The sequence below is a fragment of the Semicossyphus pulcher genome, unplaced genomic scaffold, assembly GCF_022749685.1.
Source record: "Semicossyphus pulcher isolate SPU_LCO1_2020_fin unplaced genomic scaffold, fSemPul1.0.p SCAF_11, whole genome shotgun sequence".
Classification (NCBI taxonomy): domain Eukaryota; kingdom Metazoa; phylum Chordata; class Actinopteri; order Labriformes; family Labridae; genus Semicossyphus; species Semicossyphus pulcher.
This window is the reverse complement of record NW_027211615.1, coordinates 23,127,734-23,140,434: the sequence shown is the minus strand read 5'-3', so window position 1 is coordinate 23,140,434 and position 12,701 is coordinate 23,127,734. Positions and strand designations below refer to the sequence as shown.

The following is a 12,701-nucleotide window of genomic DNA, read 5'->3' as shown; positions in this document are numbered from 1 at the left end:
AAGCCAAGAGCTGCCTTGTTTGTTTTTCTGAGGAGGCCCTCTGGGGTTGCTAAAGCCCATGGTAATGGACCCAATGGATGGGAAAGGATCTCATCCATGCTAAGATTTCTTGCCTGTGCCATGACAGTGATGCGACCAAACGAGGGTCTGTCAGCTTTCAGAATGATGTTTGTGTCCTGATGTCTTCACCGGTTTCTTTTTATACATGTTGCTGAATGTCTTCAGTTGATTTCTTTAGAGTGGATCATGGAAATGTTTTTTGGAAGACTTTTTAGGCGCTCCGATGTGAATGTTGCGTAGGCTTGCTCTTTATTTCAGATGCCTTCAACAAATCTGATGCAATGTCACAAGGTGCTACTTTTGCAGAGGATAAGCTCACAAGCTCATTGCTCCCAGCAAATGGATTTATCCAGCTATTGATGAGACTTGTGACAGCAGAAACTGCTACTTCATCTCTGTGCAAACTTGGTTTGTGAAGATCTGCATGATGAAGGTCTCCTTTATGCATCTGATACATGTCAGAATACTGAGTAACAAAACAATATTTTTTCCATTAAATTTGCCATATTTACCATATTTTTCACATGTGCTATAAAACACTTAGGCTTATTAAACGTTATTATAGTAATTTTATTAGTATGTTTTGTCATAACGAAAGCCCACTTAAAAAATAAATGTAGCCTATTTAATTATGAATTATTAATCTAGGCCTATTGGTCAGTGAGTGACTGTAATCGATTTGGTCCTAATATAATAGGGCTTTAATTTACTTTAGTATTTTAGTATTTACTTTGGTTAGGGAATGAGGGGAACAACAACAATAAATTATTTACCGGGAAAGAAAAAGAGAATCCGGAAAATAGGGAAAGGCGAGACTTTTAATGATAATCAAAAAACAAAATACATTAACAACTCAAAACAAGCTTCTGACCGAAAAATAGAAGCCGATCCCTCACTTTAAGTACGTGTACAGGGGAATAACTCCAACAATAAGCAAAACATAAGGTGCCGAGAAAACGTTCACCCTCCTTCCACTGAAGGTCCTCACTGCAGTCCGACCACCTGGCTCGGCGAACCTGCAACCAATTAAGCCAGGATGCGCAGATTAAACCAGGTCAAGCTGGGCTTTCTCAGTTATCCTGGATTTCTTTATTCTACTTTTGTGCAAATACCCTTCTGTTGTACATATTTGTTTATTTGGGTGTGAAAAGGTTATTGTAGACAGAAGTAGGGATAGATAGAGAGACAGGTGGAGGAAGGGAAAGACAAAGGGAGCCCATAATGGATCCAAAATTCTTTCAAGAGGTGCTGAATTTAAAAATCCACAACTGCTGTCCTGAAGGATTAACAAGTAAGTTAATCCTTCAGTGATTAAAAGAAGAGCCGAAACATTCAGGATAAAGGGTAAAGGGTACGAATGCATTAAAAAAAAACTATGAGGATCTTTGATGTAATCCAAATAAAGCTCATATAATGACATTAAAACACCAGATGGAGACCTCTACTACCTCCGTAGGCGCAAAAAGAACATGTCTGAGCACCTTGCTAAGGAGGTGCGTTCTGCACAAAGAGGCCAGCTCCATTTTTGAAGAGTTTCACTGCAGCCATTTTGGGGGACAATGTGGTGTGGAAAAAAAACGCACAGTGACATAATCAGCAGGTACTCTTGGCCTGGCCTGTAGGACGATGTCCACAAGTGGGTAAGTATCCTCATTGAGTTGAAATGCTAATTAGTAGATGGATGGTAATGCCTGCTGGTAATGTTAAAGGAAATTGAACAAGTGCGCTTTACCTTTACATTTTCAGAGGAAACAAAATTAGCAAGAGTAATAATAATAATGAAAACAAAAAACAAAAAAAAAAGGAAACCACCATCCAAGCTCAAACAAAATAACCACAGATAGTACATAACCGCCACCTTACCCTCCTTGGCTAAGTCCTCCAAATCCTGCTCCTGAATCCCTTGACCACCCCTAATCTACCATCTCTCTCCTAACCTCCCCAGAGAGGAAGGAAAAAGTTAGTTACGTCTTTGATTTGTATTTCGGGGTTCAGATATTGTTTTCTGTTTTGCCTTTTCACTTTGTCTCTTGTCATGACTTAGTTAGATAGTTTTGTATTTAGTTTATTCTGTGTTCTTGTCAGTATTTAGTCTTGTTTAGTATTTCACTTGTGTCTTTTTGGTTGCATAATTTCCTGTTTTACTTTGTCACCTTGTCTCTCGTGTTGGTCCACTTCCTGCCTCTGTGTTTCCCGCTTGTTTGATTGCGTGCCCTGCCCTGATTGTTTCCACCTACCCCTTGATTGTCTCTGTGATCCCTTGTCTCTGTGCTGGTTCATTGTCTTTGTCTGTTAAACACAAGGTACGTCTTCCATTTTGATCCCTGTGTTTGCCTTTGTGTTATTTTGGATTTTGGATAACCTGGCACCTTGTGTATTCGCCTGTTTTTGTTGGATCTTCAGTTGGATTTTTGTTTTATTAAATCATTTAAGTCTGCATCTGGGTCCTTTACCTTTTTATTTATTTATTTATTTTTTTAAAGATTATTTTTTTGGCCTTTTTTGGCTTTATTTACAGGACAGCTGAAGATAGACAGGAAATGTTGGGAGTAGAGAGTGGGGGATGACATGCACAGATGATCGGCAGACCGGGAGTCGAGCCTGCGATCAGTGCGACGAGGACTGTAGCCTCTGTATATGGGGCGCCTGCTCTACCGACTGAGCTAAACAGCACCCCCTTTACCTTTTTATTTTACCCAAAACCGTGACAGGAAGAATTGTGGGAGTTACAATACAGCATGATTGACATCCTATGTGCCAGTAAAAAGCTTCTGTAGCAATTATTCCAAACCAAAGCATATCTCCCCTTCCTTACAATGTTCCGAAGAGATGATGGTTAATACATTAAATAGGCTGACCATGTTCTCTCAAACAAACCATCATCCCCCTTCACTCGTGCAGTTACACTTTCAAAACTCAATTATGAATGTATGTTCCAATGTTTCTCTCACATTTAATACAAAGAGGAGAGCTCTGGTTGTTCATTGAGTTAAATATAAAGGCCGTTATCAGATGGTGACAAATTGTGTACTTGATTTCTTTTACAAATTTGGTGCACCTAAAAGACCGCTAACAGACCAGGGCTCAGAGTTCTGCAACAAGGTGCAGCCGTTAAATCATTATTCTCAAATATGTAACTTCTGCCATGCTGACTTTTATTTTTCACCCAAATATAATTTCAAGGTCAACTACGGATTGTGTGAGAAGCTGGGTATCAAAAGGAGCCTTTGTGCTCCTTACCATCCACAGACTAATGGCCTTCTGGAGAGGTTGAACGGCACTATACAGAGGTAGGTTTACTTAAAATAACTGAAATGAATACTATATGTCATCAGAAAACATACAGGTTTTCTGATCATGTAATGCAGGGGTGGCCAACCCTGCTCCTGGAGAGCTACCTTCCTGCATGTTTTAGGTTTCTCTGCACTCTAACACACCTGATTTGAATGATCTGCTCGTTATCAACCAACTGAAGCGTCTCAGGGGATTGGTAACGAGCGAAACATTCGAATCAGGTGTGTTAGAGTGCGGAGAAACCTAAAACATGCAGGAGGATAGCTCTCCAGGAGCAGGGTTGGCCACCCCTGATGAAACGAGTGTCTCTGGAAACGCCCAAATGCTCTCCTGTCTCTTAATGCTTGAAATTGTTACTTTTGAGGTCACTGAACAAAATGGTAGCGGATCAGCCCGAGAGATGGGACCATTTCCTACAGTCCACAATGTTCGGCCAACATACAAAAAAACAATTAACAACTAAGTACTACTACTATCTGATGTTTGGGAGGGAGGCAAGGTATCCTTCGGAGGTGCCAAAGGAATAAAAAGCAAGTGTCTCTAATGTTCACATCGTTTATATTTTTAATTTGAATCACCTCTCTACTTGTTCACATCTGTTCTTCACACTGAAACAGCGATTTGTTGTCAGTTAACAGAAGACAAAGTCAGCAACCTGGTGAAAAATGAAGACCTCCCAGAGGCCTAAAAAAGCCAGTCAACCACCTACCAAGGAGGTCAGAGCAAATACACGAAAAAGCCAGGAGAAGGCGCGGAAAAGGAGACAACAAAAAGGCAAGGAGGACCACTTTGAAGTTGGGGACCTAGTTCTCCGGAAGAGCATCAGACAGGAGCAAAGAAAAGGGGGTAAACTAGGAAAAGACATGCTGGGGCCGTTTATAATAGCAAAGCTGGATGGGAAAAGTTCTCACAGCAGACACTGGTGGTTAGTAATCTTAATTGGACACACATAAATGCAGCAAGACACTCATCTGGTGTGTATCCGGCGTGGAGAGATGAAGCTGCACGTGGTGTGGAGGAGTGCAGACAACGGTGAAAGAATGAGCGAAGACAAAAGCAAAGAAGACGGAGTAAAAAGTAAAGAGCAAAATAAACGTTAAGTTAAAGAATTGACGGTGACGATCGAGCAGAGCAGTGAGGAGACGGTGCTGATCATGGAGCTGATGAGATGGCTGCGGCTGGTCTGCGGTGGCTCAATTGCGTGCTGCAGTGTCGGACCCAGGAAATACGAGGTGACCATGAGCCATGCTAAAGGCAAGGAGAGACTGCTCGATGTTTTTAAAGTTGGCAACACAACGGTAACTGGTAGAGTGATGTGTACTGAGGAGGTGGTGGTCTCCTTTATGAATCTGCCTGCATACATCAAGGACCTGCTTTGTTTAAATGCTCTCCATGAATCACACACAAGCACGGGAGAGAGCTTTCTGTTTTTATGAACCTAAACTGTGGAACAAGTAGTCATATAGGGGTGTTGCAGACAGGTTTAACACAACCAGATCCACCGTTTCTGCACATTTGCATGAATTCTGTGCACTTGTAAATCAACACCCATCACCCCACATTTCTTGGCCCACAGGGAAGGCCCTGTATTCCTCAGAGTTAGGATTTAGGACAGGCAGGATTTCCCAATAATGTCTGTGCCGTTGATGGATGCCATATTCCAATTGTGAGGCCACACAGTGAGAACCCTTTAGCATACATCAATAGAAAAAAATTCTATTCAGTTATATAAACTGGGTTCTGTGACAGCCAACAGCGGTTCTGCCATGTCAGTGTGGGCCACCCTGGGAGCTGGCATGACGCATGAGCGTTTCGGGTATCAGAGGTTGGACGGATTTTACAGTCCCTGGTGCCAGATGCAATGCACATCATTGGGGACTGTGCATATCCACTAATGCCCCAGCTTATGAAGCCCTGCAGAGACAACAGGCATTTAACTGCAGGGCAAAGGCAGTTCAATCTACAGCTGAATGCTGCTCGTGTGGTGATTGAGCATTCCTTTGGCATCCTCAAAAACAAATTCATTGTCATGAGTTCTTATTGTTTTTAGTATAATATGTTCCTGTCTTGATTTAGTTCTGCATTTCATTTAGATCATTTCCCGTTTTACTTTGTAGCCCTGTTAGTCCAGAGTTTGGTGTTCAGTGTTTCCTGTTTTATTTTGTAGTTCTTGCCCCTTGTATGTCATGTCTTGTTTAACTTCCTTCCTTTGTTCTGTTTCCCGCCTTTTATATTGTCCCCAGTGTATAGTCTTTGTCTTCCCCTTTGAGTTTGCTGGTTCATTGTCGTGTTAACTGTGGAACATTTGTCGTCTCTCTCTGTGATTCCTGTGTTTTCTCCTTAGGGTTAGTTAGGGTTAACCCTAACCCTTGGAAAGTTTTATTGTATATTAAAAGATTTCCAAGCTTTTTGCGTAGCTTTTCACTGGTGAAGTTGTAGCTGTGATTGGTGAAGTGCGTGAAGGTGAAAGATGCACAGCGTTCTTTTTTGGCTTGGAAAGGCAAAAACAAGAAAAGGACTTTCATTAAAGAGGTCGAAGATGAGGAAGGTAAGATTAAGAAGAACAATGAGGATATTTTAGACACTCTACAAAGCTACTATACCAAACTCTGTAAAGTAAATCTTTTGCTAAGACGAAGGGTGGATGTGGTTAATGCCCTCACAATGTCCAAAATCAGCCACACTCTGAGCACTTGTACCATGTCATTGGGAATTCTAAATGAATCTAATCAGCTTTTTTCTTGTGGAAAAGTAAAGCATAAAACATAAATGGCACATGAAAAGAAAGAACGTGTATTGTGTCTTGCCAGAAACAAAACTGGAAGGACAGAGGTTCCAGTTTGTCCCCGAAACAACACAACACAGTGCATGTTCCAAAAGGATCAAAGCAAAATGGGCCCTTTGGATTTCTAAACGGTGTTGGTGGGAATAAATCTCACCACAGCCACCCACTGATTCTATCAAAATGATAGACGCACTTAAAAACTGGACCCAAAACAAAGGAGAAGTGGGAGTCACTGGACAGGGGGAAACAAAATGAAAAGGGAATGGACACTGGCCAAAAGAAAAATACCTTTTCCAACACACACTCCATTCAGACTTCGACTCACACAAAAAACACAGAAAGCCAGTGGATGGTGTTGACTCTAGAGACAAAAACCCAGTGAACAGAGAAACCCCAACCTCCTCATACAGCCTCCCAGCCAGGCTGATTGCCATCAGCTGAGGGAGAAAATCACAGGTGCATCCAATAGCTCCTAATCAGCAAGAAAACCTGTGGCCTAGCTTCTGGATCTCTGTCCATAACAATTGGAACTGAGAGATTTAAGTGCCAAAAAAGAAGCATTGAGAAATAAATAAGTAAACTGTTAAATAAAAACGAGACAAGTTTGTGGAAAAATAACTTACCTCAGGCAATAACACTTACCTGAGTTTTTATCAGGAGGTACTCAGAGTGTGGGGAAGGTTTTGTCTTTGTTAACGCCTGAGTGCTGGACGAGAGGGCAGGTACTGCGATTGTCCTTTTTCTAAATCCTTTTCTGTGAGTACAGGAAGACAGGTGATAAACAGCCAACTGTTGAAAGCTGGATTTATACAACTAAAACAATAAACAGTAGAGGAACTTGCTTATGGCTCTAAAGCAAGGTGTGTGTAAAGATAAAGAAGAGTGTGTAAACTTATTTTTGTGTAGAAGTAAAAATCAAATATCTACGGTGGCCCTGAAGTGCAAATCACAACGGCAAATCAGAAAACACAACGGCAAATCAGAAAACACAACAACAAATTTTCATAACATGTAAACCATGTCCTTCCAGTTCAAAGGACGGACCAATCAGCGACGTTTCATGTCGCCCGAGGGTACCTACCTTTTCCGGTTTGGTTAATGTCGTTGTGTTTTCTGATTTGCCGTCGTGTTTTCTGTTTTCTCGTCGTGTTTTCTGTTTTGCCGTTGTGTTTCTGATTTATCGTTGTGTTTTCTGTTTTGCCGTTGTGTTTTTTCTTTTGGCGTCGTGTTTTCTGTTTTGCCGTCGTGTTTTCTGATTTGTCGTCGTGTTTTCTGTTTCGCCGTCGTATTTTCTGTTTTGCTGTCATGTTTTTTCTTTTGCCGTCATGTTTTCTGTTTTGCCGTCGTGTTTTCTGATTTGCCGTTGTGTTTTCTGTTTTGCCGTTGTGTTTTCTGACTTGCCGTTGTGTTTTCTGATTTGCCTTTGTGATTTGCACTTCAATTATTTAATACAGATTTTAAACCACGACACAGAAGGATTTTCACTGGTGTGTTTCTGCATCAGATGCATCAAATTGTTTACAGAAGTTGTGTATCCAGAGAAGCTGCTGAAGGCTCCTCAGTGGCTTTGTTCCGCAAAAAAGCAGTTGATGTTGGAAAATCACTGTGACTCTGAAGTACCATGTCACAGTAAAGGGGAAGAATGTTTCTTGTTTGGGTTTAAGAAGAGGCAAAATGTGGTATTTGCCTTTGCTCGTCAGGAAATATATATTCATAGGAATCATGCATTATATGAACAGAGAAAATTAAATGTTTGGAGAATCGTTTGTAGTTATTTTAAAGCACACCCAAGGGTTATTTACTTTGCAGATACACATTGGTTTGAAGCAAACATTTATGCACACTCAGACAGAGACACCATGGCTTTTCTTTAAGTTTGGACCGTTTAATAAAGGTTTTATTGCTGACTTTTCATTAGCCCTTTGCTCCATTTCTTTGTAGATTCGACTAAGAGATTTGAGTATTTTGCTTTTTTTTTTTGTTCATTTGAGTAACCTTTGTGATATTAAGTCTAAAGGGGTTTTTACACTTTAGTATAATTTATTAGTACTATTTTCTGATGGTTCTCAATCCGTGTATCATTCAATCTTTTGATATTCTATATAAAAACAAATTCGAAAAATAGTTTTTTCATTTTTCGATTATTAATCTGATACCAAAAAACAAATAATGGTTTGTTTTTCGTTATTTTGATTTTATAATCAGAACAAAAAGATTGATTTTGATATTTTATTTGTCTAAGAGCTGCTGCAGGTTCTGCTGCAAGGACTCCTGCAACTCCAAGAGCCGCCGTGACAAAAACGTTCCAAAGGTGACCAAATAAATCCTTCACTCCTCATGCAACCGTAGAATTCTGTTCTATCACTTATTACATTTCTATGTATGCAACACTGTTTGTATGACAGCGGATAGAAGCATCACACCATTGTGTTCAAGCTATTAACTGCCATCTTGTAATCCTGGCCACAACACCAAACGGTAACACGGAACAACACGTACACAGTTGTGACAAGAGAAATCAACACTGATTATACATCAGCAGAAAAATATGCTTTCAATGTTATGGTTATATTAACGTTATATCACATAAGGGTATCTGCATAGTTTACCTGCATGCACTGGCTATATTGTAGTCACTGACATTACAACGTTGATTTATGAGGAACGAGTAAACTTTTGGGGTATGAGTAATACGGTTATTTAAAAATAATAAATTGTCAATGACTGACAATTGCTGATAATTTTCAGAAGAATGGAAAATCCCAGATCAGCTGTTCTAAACAACCACACATGTACATAAAGTAATTAAACTGATGGTACCACAGACAAAGTGTTGTCTAATTTACTTCTTTTTGTAAAGGAAATAGACCTGCACATAATAAAAATGGCATTAAAACAATGATCAAATACTGAAGTTTTTCTGAATCACATCTATGGTATGTAGGACTGCAACTGCCAAAATCAAAATAAATGACAAGTAACAATTAATGAATAAATGCACCAAAAACAATATTAAAATGAAATGAATTAAGGCATAAATTAATTTGTAAAATGAGACATACATTGGCATTACTTTTTTATCTTTCTTCTGTGTTTATTTACCTTTATATTGGTTGTATTATTTATTTACGTTCCCATTTCATTTAATTGATTAATTTTGTATGTATTTATTTCTGTATTTATTGTTTTCCCTTTGCATTTCTCCCCTATTTATTTCCCCAAAGTATTTATTCCTTTTTACACTTCTTTATGCATGTCTTTCAAAGTGCGTCCTTGGGTAAAAAAGGAGCTGGTAAAGGTGACACAGTTTAACTGGTGATTGAATTAACTGGTGACGGTCACATGTGTGTTGGCGTGGCTTATGAGTCAGTTGTACACAACCGAGGAAATGAACGACTCGATTCCTTCGCTGCTAGACACGCATCGTGGACATTCATTTTCCTGTGGACAACATCACAGGACAATAGTGGACTGTACACTCGCCACCGCTGATCGCTACAAACGTGTCATGTTATCTTAAAATAACGTTGTCTTCTGCGGCGTAAAAGAACACATTAATTGGTCAACTGAAGTTTGAATTAACAACTTTTTACACAACTTTTTAACGTGTCACACGGCTCACTGGATGTTTTCTGTTTTCAGACCATTTTCTTTAATCCCTAGAGATGGTTGTGCGTGAAAATCCCAGTAGAGCAGCAGTTTCTGAAATACAACATGCCCGCCGCCTCTGCCCCTGTTGTCCTCACCTACTGGCGCTCGCACTGGACCTGTGAAGACTGGTGGGAGGATGTTTGTGTTGGGCCACAAGCGCTGGCCAGGCCCTATGAGGACAGCCATCGACAACCTGCTCAATAAACACCGTGGGCAGAAGGACATGCTGAAGCTTGTGGACCAGGACTATGCTGCTCTAGTTCACAACTCCTGTAGAGACCCAAATAGCATGCTCCACCCAACGACCAAACTTCACATTGCACTGTATCTAAAGCATCTAAGCAAGCTACTAAACACCAGCTCCTCCTTAAACACAAGTCCAGAAAAACTCCAAGAGAGGCAGCAAATCTGGCACTCTCTGACAGAGGGAAGTGAGACTACAAGTGTGCAAGTTGTTACCATGCCAGTTGCAGTAGTTAACCCACCTTCAACTGTTCAGACCCAGGCCACAGCTTTAACTAAAGACTCTTTTGAGAAAATAGTTCAAAGCATTGTGGAGAAGCAGCAGCCAACAGCAGCCAGAACAAAAGAGGACTGGCACAAAAACGTGTCTTTCCTGTTGCCAGCCAAAGTCACGATATGAGAATGATGGTTCTTTCATCCACTTCTTCTACCAGCAGGGCCCCGTCAGATACTTCTACTGCTCCACCAAGGTTTTTAAAGCTTATAGTGCAGAAGTCCTGACAAACCCAAAAATGCCCTTCAAAGACTTTTCAGGGACCCAATTCTTCCAACAGGAACTGGATGCCACAAGGAAAAGGGTGGAGGAGAGAGGGCGGCAAAAAAGGAAAAGGCCTGACTCCCCGCAGACAGGTCGCAAGTGCAGATTCTGTAAAATGGAACTGAAGCAGGGCCCAAACAGTCCTCATGTCCACACAGGCTTCCCTGGAGTAGCAGGGAAGTACATTTACTGCCCAGCTAAAGTCTTGTCTTTGGACAAATATCAGGGCATGGAGAAGGAGATGACCTGGAAAGAGTTCCAGGATTCTGCCTTTTATGGGATGGAAAAACAGAGCTGGGAGGCTGAAAAGGGAAAATGAGGGACATGAAGAGGGGGGTGTCTTGTTATGTATATATCTTTTGCTCATTATCATCTTAATTTAAAGTATTTAAATTTTCAATAATTTAACTTTCTACTTATTTTTTATAAGATGCATGTCTCATGTGCAAAACATTTTAACATTGGAATTTATTGAAAATGTTATTTTGTGTTGTGTACTCTTAAGAGTGTGTAATAAACCACGTATTTAATTAATCAATGTCTACATGTCTCATAAATAAGTAATTAAGAATTTAAAGTGATCAGTCAAAAGTCTATAATTGAATGCATATGTTAATTTCAATGAAAGTTTTCTTACTCAGAATATAATTGTTAAATATCGAAAATAAGTCAAGCACCTGAGTGGGACTTACATTTCTTTGTTATAAGTTGATGTATATCTTGAATAATGAATCACAAGCTTTGTCCCAATTGGGATACGAACCTGCGTCCAAATAATCATTCTTAAATATTCAGTGGTAGAATTCTCGCCTGCCAATGCAGAGAGAGTTTTAACTTTGTCATACGACAGTGGAAACTGGGCAGCAGACTCTTCTGCCAGGAATCCACAGCTGGCTGTTGAGCCTCAGACACTGACATACTTGGTCTGTGCATTACATGTCAGGACACATCATACTTGAAACAGTTATCATAAATCCTTTCTCTGAGACTCTGTACATTGTGACTTGTTGTAGCTTCTAAAGTTAAGAGTTTATGATAAAAGTGCACTAAGTGGAAACAAGTAAAACATTTTGTCCTAAGCCAAGCATACACCCGAGACCTGAAGAAATTGCAATTTGGACCTGATGATGAGAGAGTGTGTGCCAAATTTGGTCACGAACCTTCCGATTGCTGTGGAGACATTTCACCCAAAAGTAGTGTCAAGAACCACTGGGTGGCGCTATATCGGTGCGAAAGCCCACTCGCAGCACTGTCACTAGCATTGGTGGTTCAGTGGTAGAATTCTCGCCTGCCACGCGGGAGGCCCGGGTCCGATTCCCGGCCAATGCAGAGAGAGTTTTAACTTTGTCATACGACAGTGGAAACTGGGCAGCAGACTCTTCTGCCAAGAATCCACAACTGGCTGTTGAGCCTCAGACACTGTCTGTGCACTACAGGTCAGGACACATCATACTTGAAACAGTTATCATAAATCCTTTCTCTGAGACTCTGTACATTGTGACTTGTTGTAGCTTCTAAAGTTAAGAGTTTACGATAAAAGTGCACTAAGTGGAAACAAGTAAAACATTTTGTCCTAAGCCAAGCATACACCCGAGACCTGAAGAAATTGCAATTTGGACCTGATGATGAGAGAGTGTGTGCCAAATTTGGTCACAAACCTTCCGATTGCTGTGGAGACATTTCACCCAAAAGTAGTGTCAAGAACCACTGGGTGGCGCTATATCACTGCGAAAGCCCACTCCAAGCACTGTCACTAGCATTGGTGGTTCAGTGGTAGAATTCTCGCCTGCCACGCGGGAGGCCCGGGTTCGATTCCCGGCCAATGCAGAGAGAGTTTTAACTTTGTCATACGACAGTGGAAACTGGGCAGCAGACTCTTCTGCCAAGAATCCACAACTGGCTGTTGAGCCTCAGACACTGTCTGTGCACTACAGGTCAGGACACATCATACTTGAAACAGTTATCATAAATCCTTTCTCTGAGACTCTGTACATTGTGACAACAAGAATCTTCTAAAGTTAAGAGTTTCTGATAAAAGTGCGCTAAGTGGAAACAAGTAAAACATTTTGTCCTAAGCCAAGCATACACCCGAGACCTGAAGAAATTGCAATTTGGACCTGATGATGAGAG

General features: G+C 40.7%; 2 non-coding genes across 2 annotated transcripts; both read left to right on the top strand.

Moving 5' to 3' along the window:
* Positions 1 to 11,829: 11,829 nt before the first annotated feature.
* trnag-gcc (transfer RNA glycine (anticodon GCC)) lies at positions 11,830 to 11,900 on the top strand. Its single transcript has one exon. It is a non-coding gene; the product is annotated as a tRNA-Gly (tRNA).
* A 427-nt stretch (positions 11,901 to 12,327) lies between these two features.
* On the top strand, positions 12,328 to 12,398 carry trnag-gcc (transfer RNA glycine (anticodon GCC)). The gene has a single exon. It is a non-coding gene; the product is annotated as a tRNA-Gly (tRNA).
* The last annotated feature ends 303 nt before the right edge of the window (positions 12,399 to 12,701 follow it).